Raw genomic sequence first — 18,702 nt, forward strand, 5'->3', positions numbered from 1 at the left:
CTCCCTTATCCCCAGAATCAAAGAGGTCGTATGCACAATTAATGCATAACACCTCAGTAAAACGGTAGGATCATCATGGGGGGTGTGAGCAAAAGTATCAATTCTTTGGCACATCGGAATAATAAACATCATTACCTTAACAGATAAGCATTATCTCACTTTAAGAAAATATTCCTAAACCATTACAACAGCTTTAGCTCGCTCTGCAGAGTTGGTGGAGAGAGAATGTGTGTGGGATGGCGCGAAGAGTGAGTGAATGACAGAGACAGCATCTATCTTGTCTACGATTGTTACTGCTCAAAAACTGTGGCCTAACTAAAACACATTAATATACACATTTCTATACATGCTAATAAACTCGTTTCAACTGAAATCATGTTAATTCATCATATATGTGTAGAATCTTGTGTGGAAAAGCATTATCGCTCATTATTATTGCTACAATGCAATATAAATCCAGAAAACGCTACAACAATAGTCATCAAAGGAAATAATTTAAAGGGCTAACACCGAATGATGTGACGCTTGTTCTCCAGAGCCTAAAGACTGAGTGATTGTAAAGGATGCCTGAGTATCTCGCATAAACCGCTTCTTTAACCCTGTAATGATAGGTATGTTTTTTCTCATACAATTCTGATTTTAGAATTGCAAAAAGTTTATTTTTTAATTGTGTTCGTTTGATCTTTAATACATAATTAATTTAAATATACTATTTGTGATTCAGTCTGTGATCGTGTTGCTAGGTTAAAACCTTTTTTTCAACAAGAAAGAACAGGATTAAATCATAATATCTACCACATATAAATGAATAATTCTGGTGGGAGAGGCATTATTTCATGATAATAATGCTATGCAGGGGCCTGGATGCACTTCTACAGCTACCAGCTCAACAACAGATGTTTAATTTGTTGGAGCCCATAGGGTGTTCTTTGGTGTGCCACTGTAGATCTGTGTTCCAAGGATGCACAGTGGCTGGCTAGGGCCTGGACAAGGCGACAGAGTGCTAGCTCGGTGTCCTTTGGATGGACTACCTACGAGGCAGTGATCTAGGGTAAGTGAGTTTGTACAGAATGCACAGCAGTAGAGAAAGGGGCATCCACTGTAGGCAAGAAAACCGTTTCCTTCTCCTAGTCCTTCATCACTATCAATCACCAACAGTAGGCATTCTAGAATGTTCATGTGTTTGATGACAATAGTGCTCGGATGTTGACATCAATTGTCACAGCATTCACCAGACAGCCCCATTTAAAGTCCTAGGACGAGGTGCAGTGTTTAAGGGAAGCGTCACTAGGAAGTGGTCCAGCTTAGTGCTACTCTCTCTAGGATGTGGGTACCAGTCTCCCTAGCAGTGCATGCAGCATCATTACAAAGAACACCGGGGCATATCAACAAGGGCTTTATCTCTGCTTTTTTGGCTTTAAAAGCCAAAAAAGCAGAGATAAAACTAGCACCCTATCAACAACTGGGTGTTAACATGCAAATTTGCATGTTAGCACCCTTTTACTCTACGCTGCCCCTTGCATCTCTAATGAGATGCAAAGGGGGCGTTCCAGAGTAAAATAATAGGAGAAATGTCGCTAAGAGACATTTCTCCTATTATCAAGAATATCGCTAACCCTGTTAGAGACAAAAAAAGCAGCGCTAACCGCGGTTAACGCTGCTTTTTTACGTCTGGTATTTTTCTGACTTAGCCATGATATCCTATGGAAAGTGGATATCATGGCTAAGTTTGTCTGTCCCTATCAACAAGCTAACGTGAGATTATCGCTGGGTTTCCAGCGATAATCTCACGTTAGCCACTTAGCGTGAGGATTTTTATCGCTATTGAGATAAGTGTTGCTAATAGCACGCTATCTCAGCGATAAAAATCAACGCTAGCCGGCGATAATTATCCTAGCGCTAAGTGCGCTTTGCGATAATTATCACCGGTTGTTGTTGATATGCCCCACCCTTCGTAAATGATCCGGCATAAGTGAAATGCACAGACTGCATAGTGTACGGATGTATCATTCCCTTTATTATGCCAGCAATGCCCTCTTTGACCTTAGAAGTCTTTCCTGTGCATGAAGTCCCATTTTCAGTCCTTACATTATTAATTTAGCAATGAGAGATAATACTAGAGACAGAAATACAGCTACCTGAGCCAGACCTAAAAAAGAGCACTCCATGCTCTATAAAGCATAAAGCAGCATTAAAATGGCCGTAGAAAGACTTCCAAGAAGCTAACACGGAGACTGTTTCTTACAGGGACATAATATATTATTTTATGACGGTGTTCTTTGAAATGTTTATATGTGATTTCATTTCAAACAGACTGTTGCTAGTGCATAAATACTATAACATTATTATTTTATGGCTCTGTATATCAGAATTGTACAACATTCTCCTAACCTTGTTGTCTCACGCAGGCCCGGGCTGTTTTATGTCCGCTGATATCGCACACTCCGGAGGACCGTATTGCACGCCTGTATACCTTTTAATGTGTTTTCGTGTTTCTCGTAACCATAAAACTAGCCTGTTACTCGTTGAAAGTTTATGGCTTTCTGCACACATTTGTGAGATTCTAGTTTCCTTTGTGGGCTGATTAATTAAATATTATATAGCACATACTTGCGTTCCTGCCTTCTTTTGAATAACTGGAATATTGGGACATTGTTTCATGTCCTACATCCCTGTCTTGACGTGTATTGGTTTTATTTCTTTAGTTTTTTTCGTGCAGTCGTTTATGATCCGTAATATACTATGGAATAAACACAACTTTGAATCTATGAAGCATACTGCTACAGCATGTAAATGTAAATGTAGTGCATTTATATAGCGCTGCACACCCCCCCGAAAGGGTCTCTCAGGCGCTGTGCACATACCACTGTGGAACCCTTCCTGGCCTTTCCCTGTGAAGTGCCCACTCCTGGGCACCCCAAGGTGAAGCCAGGCATCCTAGCGCTTTTGGGGCCGTTGTGGAGATTAAGCAAGCTATTGCCCAGAGTTGCAGAGTGGGACCCATGATTAGAATAGGCACCGAGACGAGAATTATCGGGTCCGGGGAAAATGAGTCCAAGACCCGCCGAGGCAGGAATTGAACCCTGGTCCGTGCCAGCCCTCTGCATCAGGGTCTGCCGCTCTAACCATTGAGCCACACTTCTCCACATTACAGCATAAACGTTGGTTGACAGGCAACACAATAAGTTATAATCTTTCACTATTAGAATCACTAGAATTTACAAGGTACAGAAGAAACACCACCCATGACACAATACCACCCACATGCACTAGCAAGTGCTTAGGTAAAGGTGATGAAGACGACGCTATCTAGTCTTTCTGTTTCGTTTCTGTTGTCCCATGAGAAAATCATTCCCGTAAAATACATAGAACTACAACTTCTCAGTGCTTCCCACAACTTATGAAGCTCAACACAATTCAGGGAATTCACAAACATCCTTAGGAGTTTATTTACTAAGGTTTTGTTCATGATGCAAAGCGATGCAGAGTGCCGTAGTGCAACACAAAGTGGTGCAATGTGACTAAAGCATTGCAAGGATTTGCTTATCACTATCAAAGGGCAAAATTGTGCAATCTCACATTAGTTCTCATACAAACCTTAGTAATTCATCTCCCAAATCAGGGTTTTGCTTTATCTTTTTCGAAATATTACCATTAGTGCAATCATCTATACTCATCAGCGTTTGCTGCTCTTTTGCCACTCCCGTTTCTAGAAGATCTCTGGTCTGATGAAGACCCTAGTTAAATGGCTAATGTAGGATCGAAACACATTGGTTTATCTGTTTTGGCACAGGTGCGGAACTGTCTTATTCATCATTTCTGAAATGCATACATATAGGCTCCGCTACAGGTTCTGATGATTGTGATATTTCTTTTGCCTATTCAGATACGGAATCATATTGATTGATCACCATTTATTAACTGCCCATAGTGACTAAAGCTATTATGAATAAATGAATGAAATATTATTTTATAGGAGGATATCAGTGACTCATGTTGTTTGTAAACAATTCATTCCACGGAATGAAAAAGTATTCATTCAGAAATGTTGAATCAATGAACATATGCCTTTTTTCGATTCCTTTGCCTCTCTCATATGAGGCATATCCTTAATTAGAGAAATTCAAGTGTGCGCAAATATAAATATATGCCATTTATAGATGTATATGCTTACACCTAGTGCCTTATACTTATTCCTTTAGATTCATGTCTGAAGGGCAGTGACTTTAGCAGTAAGTCAGTGTGTTTCTACTTATAACTCTTACATTTTTTCTCTACCTGGAAATCACTTTTTCAGGTGAAACATTCCCTTGCCCTACTAGCTCTGTCCTTGGTTGCTTTTCACACACAGTATGTACACTTTCCCCAGCCCTCTCTGGCACATAGTGCAGTGGCACAAATTAGTTGAAAAAGATAATGTATACAACTTTGAGGGTATTCGGTGGCTCCTCCTCAGTGGAGGACCAGTGGCTCCGTGGAGGAGCCACTGCTCCTCCACTGAGAACTTTTATGTTCTACCTCTAACACTAAACTTACTACTAGAAAATACTGCATGCTTGAAAGTTTTTCAGAGCTGGTAGGTCCATCTGCAGTCCTTATTAAATTCTGCAGATGCTGTTTCCGTGAAGCGGGATCTGGAATTTGTGGCCACAGAGGGCTCTTTAAAGAATGTTGTAAAATATTCCTTATGTTACTGTCTTTGGATTCGGTGAAAAGACAACTTTACTTGCTTCCTTCCCCTCAGTTGCCCAACCTGGCATCATGAAGAGTGACAAACAGTATGGGATTCTTTAGCTTCCCTAGTAAAAGAGAAAATGAGAACCAGACTTTGTGTGCAAGAATAGTCAAGTAGCAAGCGGCTTGTTCCTCCCGCTGTTTCTGCTCCCTACATGATTCTGACACCAAACATGTCCAGACCACAGACGGTCATGTTCCAGTGTGTCCCTAATGTTGTGGCACTTCCATAAACTTCAGAAAGACATGGGATCATCTATCTACCATCCGCAGTGTTGCAGGGTTTCAAGCAGTAGCTCTAGGTTCTTTCTACGTGTATATCGTGCTACATCCACATGTGTGCCAGTCACCACTGAAGTTCTCTCATTTGTGACAAATTGCCTGATCTATGGGTTCTTGGTAAAGCGAGATCCTTTGATTCGTCGCAGATGTGGTCCTACCACCCTCTACCGGATCTGGCATCGATGAGGGAGTGAGTGATCTCCCATACTACAATGTGAAGTGCTGCTACTTCCTGAAGTGCACTTTTTGTCATGTAGAATCTCCTAGATTCATTACTGTACCACACATCTCTAAATTAGGCCCCCAATCTTCCTGGATGTGAACCCTTGGTGAGGTGCACAGTCTGCAGTCTCAGGAGTAGCCTTTAAATGCCTAATGGTTGGTAGTAATCTTCTTCACTCCAGGATGAACTTTCTTTTTTTTATGTTTGAAAGCTTTATTAGAGAAAAATCAATATTACAGTGAGGTGACATCAGCAAATATGAGAAAAAAGGTATAAGATGGGACAAAGAAAATAGAAGCAGCCAATATCACAGTGAAAAATAAAGCATTTTTAAGTTATGGGAAGGGAAGAGAGAAGAAAACAAAAACATGGTATTTATCGTAGAAGATGGGTAAGCAATAATAGGAAATACAGTAAATGGTACTCAGTAAGTACAGTAAAAAACCATCATATGAGTAATTGCATGAATGAAACAGAAGTATGAAGAAGGTCAATACGAAGCTAAATAATTACAATATTGAGACTGAAAAATATCATGAAAAACTGCAGGCAAGAGTACATGTGTTCAGGGGGGCTTGAAATTATCCGAAGATAGTGGAGAGTAACTCTTTTTGGCGGATTGATCAAGGTATAGAGTAAGAGGAAGCCAGTAAAATTCAACATTTCGGGAGGGTTTACAGGAGGAAGCAAAGGCAACATCAAGTCTGTGTGAGTGACATACAAGATTCCACCAACAATTGAGAGACAATTTGTTCAGAGATTTCCAATTAGAGACAATATGCTGTAATGCCAGAGCCAACATAAGGTCAAAAAGACCGCGAGAGTGTGGGGGGAGGTCTAAATCCTCTGAAAGGCTACCAAGAAATACTAAAGAAGGAGAAGATTGAATAGAGAGGTTGAAAATGCGAGAAAGGCGAGAGAATAGCTGAGACCAGAAAATACGAGTTGAAGAACAGAAGAAGAAGAGGTGGAAAAGATCCGCAGAAGGGGCATTACAGGTCCAACAATTAGATACAGCATCAGGTTGAAAGCGAGAGATAGAAAGAGGAGAAAGGTATAGTCTGTGGTAAAAGAAAAATAGGGATTGAGTGAGAGAGGCAGTACGGGAAATCTTCAAGGATCGAGCCCATATTTTGTCCCAGAGAGAAGTCGGCCATGAAGAATGTAAGTCTGTCTCCCAAGACAATTCTAATTTTGATTTGAGACGATCTGGATTGGGGGCTGAAAAGTACCGGTAAATGATGGAAGCTTTAGGAGTTGTAGAAAGGACAGTGAGTAGAGAGGAAGATGAGGTAGATAGATCTTCAGAGGGGAGAGAGTAATAACGATCTAGAATGGTTTCCATAAGGATAGGGAATTTCTTTGCAAAAGAAGGAGGGCAATGGAATTGAGACCGAAATGCAGGAAATGAGCAAGGGGATGACCCATCAAAAAGATGACGTATCCAAATGATACCTTTCGCTCTCCATGAGAGCCATGCAATAGGTCGGTTGTTAATTAATAGAAGTGGATTGTACCATATAGGCAATAGTAGGAAGGATTCCTGCGTTACTGAGGAAGGTGAAACTAAAGGGCGCAGAAGAGAAGAAGTATGCTTGAATAAAAGGGGATTAAGGCATGGGGCTTTAGAAGTAAAACGAATTACTTCTTGGAAAGAGTACGGAAGCAGTAGTTCCTGTTCAACAGAAAGCCAGAGGGGAGAAAAAGGGGAGGGTTCCTGAGATAACCAGCGGGAAGCCTGTCGAAGGGAGAAGGACTTATGATAGAGGCGAAAGTCTGGAAAGTTGGTACCACCGTTAAGTTTAGATTTACGTAAGTTGAAAAGCGATATGCGGGCTTTTTTCTGCTTCCTACGAAATTTGGACAATGCAGAATCAATGCGACGGAAATAGGAGTTTGGAATATGAAGTGGGAGCATGGATAATAAGTAAATCAAAATAGGGGCAATCATCATTCTGATGGAGTCAAGACGGCCCCACCAGGAAAGAAATAGTGGATTCCAAGAGGTGAGTAATGAGTCTATCCTAGATATGACTGCATTCATGTTGAGTTGAATGGAGGAGGATATAGAGCTAGAAAAAAGAACACCGAGATATTTAATTTTTGTAGAATTCCAAGCAAAACCAGTAGCCGTGAAAAAGTGGGGGAGACAAAGTTTGGTTAAAGGAAGAATCTCTGTTTTGTCCGAGTTTATTTTGTAACCGGAGACCAAGGAGAATTTCTGAAATTCGTCTAGTAGTGCGGGTACTGAGGTAGGCGGGTCAGAAATAAATAAAAGAATATCGTCAGCATATGCAGACAGTTTAAGATGACGTTTACCGTACGGGAAGCCAGAGATGGATGGATTATTGCGTATGGAGGTAAGGAAAGGTTCAAGCGCTAAAATAAATAAAAGAGGTGATAAGGGACAGCCCTGACGAACACCACGTTGGAGTGTGAATGGGGAAGTGAGTTGACCATTAACGAGAACAGATGCTTTGGGCATAGAATATATCAAAGAAATATAAGATATGAATTTGGGGTTAAAGCCGTACCATTTTAAGGAGGCCAGAATAAAAGACCAGTCTACTCGGTCAAAGGCTTTCTCAGCATCTACTGAAATGGCTGCAAGGGGAATCGATAGTGAAGGGGCTTTACTTAAGACATTAAGGAAGAGTCTAGAATTATCCGAGGTCAAGCGGCCTTTAACAAAGCCGCATTGTTCTTTCCCTATAAGATGTGGCAGGAGCGGGTCAAGGCGAAGAGCTAATAATTTCGCAAAAATTTTATAGTCAACATTAACTAGAGATATAGGTCGATAATTTTTACAGAACTTAGGGTCTCTACCATCTTTAGGGATAAGGCATATGGTAGCGTCCTGAAAAGAGCCTTGGGCTGATCCAGTAGAACAAAAAGACTGAAATAGAGATAGAAGGTGGGGTAAAAGAAGGTCTGAGAAATGTAGGTAAAATTCAACTGGGAAGCCGTCAGGTCCTGGGGTTTTCCCCTTAGTGAGGGAGGATAGAGCAGAGGAGAGTTCCGAAATCGTAAGATCAGAATCAACGGCCGAAATATTAAGGTGGGAAGTATCTGGATGAGGTATGTTGTCAAAGTAGGATTGAATAAAGTCTGGGGTGGGAGGGCTTTCCGGAGTATATAAAGTCTCATAAAAAGAGTGGAATTGTTCCAAAATTTCTGCATTGGTATGAAGAAGTACATTAGATGGGGAATAAATAGAATCAATATTAGTACGTTCTTTACGAGATTTTAAATAGTTGGCTAACAGTTTACCTGATTTATTTCGACCTCCATAAAAACGCGCGCTGCTCCGGAGAAGAAAAGAGGAGGCAGAGTCTGTGGTAAGTTTGTTAAAGGCAATCTTAGCCGTAAGCAATTCAGGAGACATAATCTTATCGGAGGAAGTATAGAATTGATGTTCCAGAGATTTAATATGTGCAAGGGTGACTTTACGTTTTTGAAGGAATTTTTTCTTTTTTTTAGAGACAAAGTCAATAATGAAACCTCGGGCTGTGGCCTTGAAGGAATCCCAAAGAATATGAGGTGGGGTATCAGGCGTAGAATTAAGATGAAAAAATTCAGAAGCAAAGGCACGAAAAGAGGAGGAAAAAAGAGGATCAGTAAGAAGAGAAGAGTTGAAGCGCCAGCGAGAAGATTTAGGGGTAGGAGGAAGAAGGTCGAAAACAGTAATAATAGGAGCATGGTCAGAGATAACAATCGGTTCAATAGAGGAAGAAATAAGATGTTGAGAAAGAGATGAAGAGAGAAAGATATAGTCCAAGCGGGAGAAGGAAGCATGAGGAGGAGAGAAGAAGGAGAAATCCATAACGTCTGGGTGAGTGAGCCTCCATGAGTCTACAAGATGAGTTTGGGTAATAGTGTCAAGGAATTGTTTATGTGGTTTATGAGGGGAAAAACGAACAGAGGATCTTCGGTCTAAAAATGGGTCAATGATCTGGTTACAATCTCCACCCAACAGAAAAGCATCATCTTTATGCTGAATACATTTTGCTGTAATGGAAGGCCAAAAAGAGGAGTCAAAACATGTGGGACCGTAAACATTGAGTATCGTAAATGGGATATTGTTAATTAGTAGTTTAGCTAAGACCCAGCGTCCCTCGTCATCCTTTTCTTCTAGAACTACTTTACACTGGAGTCGCTTATGAATCAAAATGGCTACTCCATTCTTTTTCTGAGAAGCAGGTGAAAATAAAACAGTTCCAACCCATAGTCGCTTTAGCTTTAAAGATTCGATGTCAGATAGGTGAGTTTCTTGGATAAGGGCGATATCTGGATTGTAAGAGGAAAGGTGGGAGAGTACTCTTTGCCTTTTGATAGGGTGATTAAATCCTTTCACATTCCATGAAACAACTTTGAAGGTGAAAGCTTACTAAATTGATCTAAATCAAGAATTGCAAAAGCATACTGTACATGTAATAATAATTCAAACTGTATAGAAATATTAACCATAAAACTCTTCAAAAAGGAAGAAGGAAGAACAGGTAGAAAAGGAAGAAGAAAAAGGAAAAGGGAGGAGGAGAGGGGTGGGAGAAGGGAAGGGAGATCAGTGGGGAAGGAAGAAGGAAGAAAAGAGAGAATGCATAGAAGACAGTACAAATCCAGAAGGATGACTGTATTAAACATACCTGAAAGAGAAAAAATACACATAGGGAAGGTGGGGAGGTGGTGATGCTTTACAAGACGTACGGACCAGGATCAGGAGGAGAACCACATCGAGACCGCACAAAAGGAACATGGAATGGGACAAGGTGTTGAGAGGAGTATCCGATACATATCCGTCTGGGGAGGAAAAAAGGGAAAAATGTTAACCTACACAACATGTAGACGTAAAAACAGAAGTCCAGAAAGTAGAAAAAGAAAATAGAAGGATATATAGGAGATGCCAGAAACAGATAAAGGAGAAAAGAGATACGAAAAGAGAGTGTAAAAACTGAGATGAGAAGTAAGGAGAATACATGAAGTCAGAGACAAGCCATTAGGAAGACAAACAAGTTAAACAGTAAAAATCCAATTCAGCCACTGGTCGAAGCAGAAGAGGAGGCGTCCATCCCTTCTTCACGGTGTAGAAGAAGAAAGTTCCTTAATTCTCCAGGTTCCTGAAATGACCAAGTCTTTTCTCGATAGGTGACTCTGAGAGTACAAGGATGAAACAAGCCATATCTTGCTCCTAAGGCGCGCAGAGAGGGACGCATAGCCAGAAATTCTTTACGTCTGGAGGCAGTGACGTTAGAGACATCCTGAGATAGATATACTCGTTGACCTTGCCAAGACACTTGTTTTTTACTCCTCGCAGCTGAGAGAATCAATAAAAGATCTGTGTATTTCAGAAATAAAATGATGACTCCACGAGGTTTTGAGGAGGAGCCCGTTCTGGCACCTAGTCTATGGGCTCTTTGTATACTAATGGAGGTGGAAGGTGGTAGGTCTAGAAGTTTCGGCAAGAAAGTGGTGAAGAAAGTTACTGGATTATCTCCCTCAAGATTTTCCGGCAGATTGTAAATACGGAGGTTATTCCTCCTATTTCGATTTTCCAAATCCTCTGTATGCTTTTGGAGTGAGAGGACTGTTTTTTCTAAAGAGTCTATACGTTGTGTGTTAGACTGAACTTCAGGAAGGTGCTGTTCAACAATAGAAAGACGGGCATCCATATTTTCCCATTTATCCTTTAAAAGCTGCATATCTGAACTCGTTTTTTCAATAAATGGGCGCAGCGCACGCAATTCCTCTAGAATTTGGTCAGTAGAAGAATGTGAAGGAATGTCTTCTGGCGTAGGAGAATTTTGCTTGAGGCGCTTGCCCGCCGGAGCGGGTGGGGAGGACTTACTGGTGTTAGTATGAGCCAATGATGATTTTGGAGTCGTCATTTTCGCAGATGCAGTGGCTCTATTTGTAACAGATGAAGATGCTCCTGAAGTACTCCCCGATGGTGTGAAGACAAATTTAGGTTTGCGTAAGTTGACCATAGAAAGAAATGGACGTGCGACAATATAGTCTCAATTCCCTGTGAGACGACTAAAGGTGCATGTGAAATGTTCCAGAAATATCTCCAAAGAGAGGGTGAAGCACCAAGACGTAACTCAGTGGAAAAGCCGACAGGGAATTAGATTGTGCTAAATAACGAGTACAAAAAGGGGAGGATGACTAAAATGGAAGCACAGGAAGGAGCATCCTGAAGTAGCTGAGGCGCAGGAGAAACGGGCAGAAAGTCTCAGAGAACGTTGTTGTCATAGCGTCATGAGGAAGAAATTTAGGATAAAAAGTATTTCAGAGCAATGAGCATGTTAGGGCGGGAAACATCCAGTTGTCAGGGGTGAAGCGCCGTAAAAACTGCGTGTTTGGACGTTTCCTCTAATGTGGAGGAGGAGAGAAAAAATGCAGCAAAGGCGTCTTGCGCAATATATATAAATCTCACCCCTGAAATGAAGTCGGTGTCTGAAAGTTCATTGGTGTCCAGTGGCACATCGTGTAATGACAGCTCCTGTCAGCAGAGGCTCCGATGTTCGGAAGAGCTTCAAAATGGCGGCTCCGTGAGGGGCAGGGAATTCATCGCGGAGAAGGGCGAAAACGGCTCCACCAGCGGTGAAAAGCTGCTCCGCTGATTCCGTAAATGTTCCGCCAGCCAAATCCGGCGACGGTGCTGAATAGCGGTCCCGTTTACATCGGGAAAAATACGCCGTGAGGTGATCGATGCGGCGGAGCTCCGTACCTAGTCGGCCATCTTGCGCGGCATCCAAGCCACGCCCCCCCAGGATGAACTTTCAATCATAGCAGATGAACCAGGAAGGGAGCAACAACCCACACGACCTGATGGAAAGTCATTGAGAAGCTCAGAACTTGTACTCACTCAATACTTGGTGATAGAACACAGTTCAGATTAATAAGATGTGATACATGATATTTATTTACTTATGTGAGCAATTTCGACAAGAACTGCTGTATGTAGTAACAATATCAGGATTCATAAGCTCAAGTGTGGGTGATGAAAATGAAGGATTTATTAGTGGGATATGACAGAAGTGAATAACGATTGACTCACGGACATTAAAATCACATTGAACATTCATCCAGGTAGCAGACAATAACTACGTGGCACTATGGTATACGTGGTACACATATGGTTGCTCGATTGTAGTTGTATTTTGCAACCACTTTCTGTTGGACTTGGCCCTAGACCACTAGACATCAACCTACGGTATTATTTTTGTTCTATGTTTGATCTGACCCAGGAGTATCCACGCACCATGTCTCTGAGTAGTAAACTAGCAAGTGAGGCTGCAGAATTTGAGTTTGACATTGAAATGTTAAGTAGTTACAAAGTAGAGCAGTTCTGCAGGAGCTTTGGATGTTCCACGAGGAGCAACTCTAGTAAAGAGGAGCTACAGAAGGCCTTAGGGGCCTGGTGAGAGGCCAGAGAAGCTGGGGAGACAGATGAAGCAGATGTGGATGGGGGTGTGCCAGAAGGTTGTTTCAGATTCCAGGATTGGCCTGTTTGGAGAGCCGCCTCTAGGGTTGACAGCAATCATTCTTCCAGGAATGTTTCTCCAAAAGATTTGAAGGGAAGGCAAAGGGCCAGGGATCATGAATTGGAGGTCATGAGACTAAAGGCAGAGGAGAGCAAGAACGCTCGTGCCTTGGAAGAAAGGGAGATGCTTTTGGCACATAAATTGAGAATGAGAGAGCTTGATATGGAGCTCGAGAGGCTTGAGGCCATGAGTGTCTTAGCCAAGAAAATGGAAAAGTGTTTAGCTCATGAATTGGGCTTGGGTGGGTTGGAGGTGGAGTCCAACTCAGATGGTGGCAGCAAAGATTTAGTGACTGGTGCTGAGAGAGTAGTACACCCACCGAGAGATGTGGCGCCTGACTTGAAGGAGGGTGTTGACATACACCAAGGGGTTCAGGGTTATGAGGAAGCTCCAGTGGTGCACAGTGTCCCTAAGGTGGATTGGGGAACTGGCACAGGGGTTCATATTCCTAGTGGTGGGAGGTACACTCTACTGACTCTAGATGAGAGGTGCAGGGAGAGGGGTTCCCCCATTCTAGAAGCATTGGTATGTGAGTATGGAGACCGCCCAGAAGAGTATGGGTTGAGTGACAGAAATAGTCAGACACTGTTTTGCCAGTCTCAGGAGGGTGATGTGAGGTACTTGTGTGAGGCACTGGATGGTGAGGCAAAGAGTAGCTTGGTGAACACTTGTGTGGGGCTGTGTGATTCAATTGTTGGAGAGCATATTTTAAGTCCCTGTTTTCCAGAGCTATGCCAACAGCTAGTGGAGTGTGAGTTTTCTGACCCCACGGAGCTTGCACTGGAGGTAGACCTTTTGGTGGATTCTACAGGGTCTGAATAGGCTTTTGGGAGTGATCCTGAGGGAGGTGGCTCAGGTTTTCCCCAACCAGGTGAGGTAGGGGAGATGTGTGGTAGCCCAGATAGGTCCTTAAGTAGTGGGAGGGGTATATAGTCCCACGTCCTGTCTCAGAGGAAAAGGAGTGGGAGTGGGCTGTGTCCCAAGGTGCCTAAAACCCAGTCCCCGGGCCTGGTTGGTTCCATGAGTGAACACCAGGAAGGGGAGCTAGTCTGTACCAAGAGGCCATCACCTGAGGTGGATCCCAAAGTGTCAGGTGGACTGGAGGGCATTGCTATAGCAACCATCCCACCAGTTCTGGTGTCTGGCTGCACCACTCCAGTGGGGAGGGTGCATGAGTTCAGAGAAAAGGGTTGGGGGGGGGACACTGTCCTCAGTGGAAGGACCAGTGGGTCAGGGGTTGCCAACTCTGAGGTCAGAGCCCCCCAGGACTGACTCTGGTGAGGCCACTTCTGGCCTGGGGGGTCTTCATGCTCTGTCAAGTGAACAGGAGGCTGGAGACCTGCGCCAGGCAGACTCTTGTACAACTCATGAGGATTGTGTTTCCCTTGGGGGGTTGGTGTACTTCCCCGGAAGTCCTGGGTTGCCTGGCACAGGTCCAGTCTAAGAGTACAGATCTTGGGTTGGATGACCAGGTTCAGGGTGTCCCTCCTGACCTGGAGGAAGGGGCAACTGCTAACAGTGCACCTACCAGTTTGTCTTCTGGCGGTACTGGTGCAGGTGGAAGGTTGCAGAGCCCCAGGGAGGAAGACAGGGTGTGGGAGAGCCCACCCCAGTCTCTTGTCCAGCTGCAGGATACAGATCTTAGGCTGGTTGGCCAATGTCAGGATGCCATACCTGACTTGGCAGGAGGGAGAGTGGAAAAAGGGTGCCAGGCACCTGGGGCTACTGCCCCCCACTTTCTGACGCCACAGAGGATAGAGAGGCCTGAAAGGCATGAGGTCTGGCTCTCATCACTGACAGTTGTCAGTGGCCACTGTGGCTTGCTGTCCTGGTAGACAGTATTGCCCCTGGGAGGGGGACAGGTGTCGCCCCCCCCGGGGGTGGACTGGGCCACACCACTGTGTTGGCTATGTGGGTACTGTCTGCCTGTTGGGACACATCTATGAGCAAAGTAAGTTTAGGCGCTGCAAAGATGGGGTCCACAGGTGAGGAGAAGGATTCCCCATGGGTCAGCTTAGTGGACCCTGAGAGTATGGATAGAGGGATTCAACTCAGTTCAGGAAGGGGTAGAACGGGAATAGACCCCTGCTATTGCAGGCCAGGTTCCATGTTCTATCGCCCCAAACAGGAAGGCCCATCGAGGTATGGATTGGTCTACCCTGTCTTTAGGCTGGAAGGGGGTTGTGTTGGACTTGGCCCTTTTTGCAGAGTTATCCCCAAACTTTTTGCTTCTTCCTCCTATTTTTCCCAGACCTGTTGTTGTTGGTTATAGAACTCTGGGCACTTTACCACTGCTAATCAGTGCTAAAGTGCATATGCTCGCTGTGTAATTTGTGAACATGATTAGTTTTCCATCATTGGCATATTTGACTTACTGGTCAGTCCCTAGTAAGGTGCACTAAGTGTGCCAGGGCTGGTAAATCAAATGCTACTAGTGGACCTGTAGCACTGATTGTGCCACCCACATGAGTAGCTCTGAAAAGTCAACTCAGACCTGCCACTGTAGTGTCTGTGCGCAGTTGTTAACTGCCATGTCGACTTGGCAAGTGTACCCACTTGCCAGGCCCTAACCTTCCCTTTGTCTTACATGTTAGTCATCCCTGAGGTAGGCCCAAGGTACCACTGTGTTGTATATGAAAGGTAGGACATGCCCTGATAGTGAAATACTGCCAATTTCGTTTTTCACTATTGCAAGGCTACCTGTTCCCATAGGGAAGGATGGGGAGTTTGTTTATAACATCTTATACACATGACTGCCCCTGGGATCAAGGTAGGAAACTAAAGTGTAGTATGCCTGAGCTCAAAGTGTTAAAACGCATATTTTAGTGAGGGTGCTTTTACATTCTGGGTTTGAAACTACCACGTTTTAGAAAGTAGGTATTTTCTTGTTTAACTATTCTGTGTGGCTCTGCCTGTTATTGACTGTGGTTTTAGAGTGACAGGGGCTGGGGTGGTGCATTCGCTCAGACAGCCACCGGAGGGGGGGGGTGATGTGTGTCCTGACATCCCTGAATGAGTCAGGGCAGGGATGAATAGACCTGGGCTTCATTCAGAGTAGGGGGAGGAGTTCTCATTAGCACCTGAATAGGCCCGGTCTGCATGTAGAGTGGTGGGAGGAGATTTCCCTTGCACCTGAATAGGGCCTCTCTGCCTTACACAATGCTGTTTCCACCTTCTGCCGGGCAGCTGCACAAGAGAGGACAGAACTGGTTTGGACTGGGCTCAGAGACCCGTGTACAAAGAGAACAAAGACATTTTGGGGTATAAGTATTAGACCTAAAACCACTGAACTTTAGACTACTTCTGGAATCAAGAGGAACCTTTGCCAAGGAGAAGAGCTGGAGAAACTGAGGAGAAGTACTGGGTTGGCCTGCAGTTGCTGTTTTCTACCAAGGAAAGGGAGAAGGACTTTGCTGTGTGCTGCGTCCCCTGCTTGAGGAAAGTCTCCAAGGGCTTGAGTAGAGCTTGCCTCCTGTTTTGAAGTCTCAGGAACACAGAGACTTCACCCCCAGCTCCCCTGAACTTCCTTTCTGGGAGTTCTGACCTGCAATGAGGTGCCTGTGACTGTCTTGGGCCTCTGGAAGTTGTTTCTGCTGTTGGGAACTGGAAAAGCAACACAACGACAAGGAAATCGACACATCGCTCTTCTTGCAACAGTTTTTCCAACTAATAGAGTCTCTCCGCATTGCCGCACCGCTGCCGAAACCAACGCAGCGCTTGTCGCCGCGGCAAGAATTGGTGCATCGAGGGATCATGGCTGAAAAGGTCGTCGCAGCGCTGCGCCACGGCCCATTGTTCAGTGACCCATTCCGGATTTCCACGCATCATCCCTGTTGGACTTGGCCCTTTTTGCAGGGTCATCCCAGAACTTTTTGCCTTCCCCCTATATTTTTTCTGACCTGTTGTTGGCTGTTTTATGACTCTGGGCACTTTACCACTGCTGATCAGTGCTAAAGTGCATATGCTCTCCCTATTGTAAATTAATGTATAATTTGTGATTCCATGATTGGTTGGTTTGGTTTACTTGTCAGACCCTAGTACAGTGCACCAGGAGTGCCCAGGGCTTGTAAATCCAAATACTGCTGGTGGGCTTGCAGCACTGGTTGTGCCACCCACAGAAGCAGCCTGTAAACATGTGTCTAAGGTCTGCCATTGCAGAGCCTACGTGCAGTCTGGTACTGTCATGCTGACTGGGCAAGTGCACCCACTTGCCAGTCCCTAAACCTTCCCTTTTCTTCATATCAGACACCCCTATGGTAGGCCCAAGGGCAGGGTGCATTGTAAGGATAAGGTAGGACATGCCCTGGTGTGTGTGGCATTTTCTAATAGTGAATTACAGCCATTTTCGTTTTTCACTATTGCAAGGGTACCTGTTCTCCATAGGCCAGAATGGGCAGTTTGATTATTACATTTTATAATCCTAACTGACTCAGGGAACATGGTAGAAATTCGAATTTAGTACGCCTGAACTCAGAATGATAAAATACATCTGTTGGTGAAGTTGGTTTTAAAATTCTGTGTTTGAAAATACCACTTTTAGAAAGTAGGTATTTTCTTGTCTAACCATTCAAACCTGCCTCTGCTAGTCTGTATATTCCCTGTCTGGAGTTTGAGTGACAGGGCTGGGGAATTCCAGGAGACAGGGTGAGTCCGCCCAGTGGTGAATAGAGAGATCTGCATCTAGATGGGAGGGAGGAGTTACACCTGGGACCTGAATAGGACAGTGCCTGCCCCCCACAGTGCTGGTTCCACCCCCTGTGGTGCGTCTGATGTCTCTGCCCTGCACTGTGAAAGGAGAGAAGGAATCATGTCAACAAAGTGCTCCAGGGCTGTGCTTTCCCTCCACAATGCTGGCTCCACCTCCTGTGGGGCATCTGATGTTTCTGCCCTGCACTGTGAAAGGAAAGAGGGAGTCATGTAAACAGAGTGCCCCAGAACTGGGTTGGACTGGGCAAAGGCCCCTCTGCCCTCAGAGGACAAAGGATTTTGGGGTATAAATATTGTGACCCTGATCCCAAGAAATTAGATCACTTTGGGAAAACAAGAAGAACGTTTGCTGAGGGAGGAACCAGAAGAAGCTGAGGAGGAAACTATCCCTGAACCTGGGGGATTGGCCTGCAGTGGTTGCCTTACTGCCAAAGAGAGGAGAAAGAACTTTGTGTGTACTTTTGCTCAACTTGTGAAGGATCTCCAAGGGCTTGGAAAAGAGCTTGCCTCCGGCTGAAGTCTCAGGAACAACAGACTTCACCCCCCCTCTGCCCAGAGTTCTTTGGAAGTGCCTGCTGCTGTTGTTGGGCCTTCTGAGGGACTGCGTGTCACAAGGAGCTGGAAGCGCGACTCAAGAAGGAGAAGTGTGCCGCCGTCGGAGCTGTTGTCGTCGCATCTCGTAAAGTGTGTCGCCGCTGCAGCATCGCATTGAGCGGAAGCGTCTCGCATCATCCAGGAAGTGTCTCGCAACGCCGAAGAAGCGTGTCTCCATCGCAGCCATCGTAGCTGACACATTGCACCGCATCAAGAGAAGAGTCTTGCATCGAGGAAGAAGCGTGTTGACATCGCAGCCATCGTAGTTGTCGCATTGCACCGCATCAAGAAAAGCGCCTCGCATTCACGGAGAAGCGTGCCGCCGTCGGAGCTGCTGTCGTCGCATCGCGTAAAGGGGTGTCGCCGCTGCAACATCGCATCGAGCGGAAGCGTCTCGCAAACGTCGGAGAAGAGTGTCGCTGCCAAGGCCGCTGTCATCGCAACGCGTAAAGGGTGACGCCGCTGCAGCTGACGCATCGAGTCGAGTCTTCTCGCAACATCGGAGAAGCGTACCGCATCTGGAAGATCTTCACGTCTTTATTTCTTTGCACCAAAAACGTCATCGTATCATCATCGTTGCAACACTTTCGTTGCCCTGCGTGTCGCATCTAAAAGGTACAT

Source organism: Triturus cristatus, chromosome 5_2 (assembly GCF_964204655.1).
Source record: "Triturus cristatus chromosome 5_2, aTriCri1.1, whole genome shotgun sequence".
NCBI lineage: Eukaryota > Metazoa > Chordata > Amphibia > Caudata > Salamandridae > Triturus > Triturus cristatus.